Raw genomic sequence first — 1,881 nt, 5'->3', positions numbered from 1 at the left:
AGTACTGCTTTCCTCTCACTGGGTGTGCTTCTATTTTCACCGTCCCGTTCTTGGTTAGCCAGATTTGTCCTCGTTACCTCCGCAAAGGTCCTAATTTCAGCCGGTTTGGTCTTTGCTAGTTCTCTCACGCGTCCCTCTAGGTAAGCATTCTTCTCCACCACCTGCAGCGCAATCTCTTTAACCTTCTGAAACTCGTCCAATAGGCCTCTCAGGTGCTGACTTGCCTGGGGGACCTCATGTTGAGTAACCATGAGGAGATCAAGGAACTCCTTATCGCAGTCGAGGATTGCACTCGTTCTGAGGTCTCGTAGGCCTTGACCCTCACCCTCCTCTCTGGGTGACTCCATCTTACCTCCCTCTATATCTCTACTGACCTCGTCGTTCTCTGTCTCTGTACGGGATTGCTGCTTCAGTTGATTTGCCATACGTGGCCGGATTTCCGAGAATGGTAGTCTCAGATCTGTACTGACGTTCCAATAGTCGGGGCTAGCTGACCTTTTTGCCTTTGAATCAATCCCTTCTGGATTTTCCTTACATTTGTCCTCACCTACTTTTGTTTTCTCACTGACTAGCGCGCCCTGCATTGAGGTGCTGCAAGTAGTTTCGTTCTTTTCTTTCTTTTTTCCTTCCTTACTCCGTTCCTTTGTGACACTTTTCTTTGTTTTTGTCTCTCCAGTCATTGTTGAGGGCCCCCTGATCCCCAACCCGTGACTATCTAACGTTCCCTACCTGGCTCTATTCACCAAGGAGTGCTTTTTATCAGATTCTGCCCTAGTTGCGTGCAGTATGAATACTCGACTACTTAGTTCCGTGCAGTATGTGTTTAAGTGGGGGAAAGAGGATCCAGTTTCTCTTCAATTAACTATGTAATTCGAAAAATACTACTGGGTAGTTGTTAAGCCCCTTATGTTCTTCCAAGCTACCAGAGAAGTTTTGTTTACTACGTGATTTCGAGCTCGATGAATGCAGATTTGTTTGCGATGTCGTTCGCATTCAAAATGGCTGCCCCCTTGACGCTGTTTGTGTAGAGTTTACGAACGCTTGTTCCCACGTTGTTACGGCAAAATACACTTTGATTTTCTGTTATTCTATAAACTCAAGGATGTATAATCTAATAGTCGACTCGGTTTTCGTCGATGGCACTTAGATTGCTTTGATTGTGGTGGATAGGATTGTCTACCGTGCCCTATGCTTTCTAAGGAAGGAATACACGGGGTGACTAAAACCGCTATAACTTCTTCTATTGATCCTAGAATTTTGCAAACCTTTGGAGGATGTTCCTCTCATCAAAATACGAGAGGAGTGCGAAAGCGAAATCACCAAAGGCTATCCCTGTATTTGAAAGCTATCGTAAAAAAAAAGAAAAAGAAGGAAAACACGTGTTCAGAGGCTCCGATCTGATGAGCGCCCCCTTTCCCCGAGCGGTGAGCCGCCCTCCTCCTCTGGGCAAGGGCGAGGGAAGACGCGGGCGCCACACGTTTATTCACGTTTCTCGTTAAATTCTTTCTATCTCTGTAACTACCGGTTGCTTCAAGCTATCAAAATTATTTTTACACGGAAAAACCGGGCTGTTTTGCTCTAAAAGGAGGTACTAGCTATTTTCTGGTGGCGTTTGTAGATCTTTTTGAAAAATTGTTTTAATGAGATGAGCTTTTTACTAATTAGCACCTTAATTAGGGGCCTAGAGTGTACGGAATTGGGCCTCCTGGTAGCCCATGAGATGCTGTTTATTAATATATCAAGCGGACAAGATTTAAATGCTTTTGCGAGGTGATATTATCAATTTAATTTTTTTTTATGATTAGGCCTAATTTTTATTGCGGAATAACAAAGAAACTATTATACCTAGCCCGATCAAACTTCAGCAGCGTCAAGTCTACC

The 1,881-nt window shown here is 44.2% G+C and overlaps 1 pseudogene; it reads right to left on the bottom strand.

Annotated features, from left to right (window-relative positions):
- Positions 1-1,787: 1,787 nt before the first annotated feature.
- The window catches only part of LOC142792455 (large subunit ribosomal RNA), a 3,197-nt pseudogene continuing 3,103 nt past the window's right edge, over positions 1,788-1,881 (bottom strand).

Source organism: Rhipicephalus microplus, unplaced genomic scaffold (genome assembly GCF_043290135.1).
Source record: "Rhipicephalus microplus isolate Deutch F79 unplaced genomic scaffold, USDA_Rmic scaffold_219, whole genome shotgun sequence".
NCBI classification, from domain to species: domain Eukaryota; kingdom Metazoa; phylum Arthropoda; class Arachnida; order Ixodida; family Ixodidae; genus Rhipicephalus; species Rhipicephalus microplus.
The sequence above is the reverse complement of the archived record's forward strand: the minus strand, read 5'-3'. Positions and strand labels throughout refer to the sequence as shown.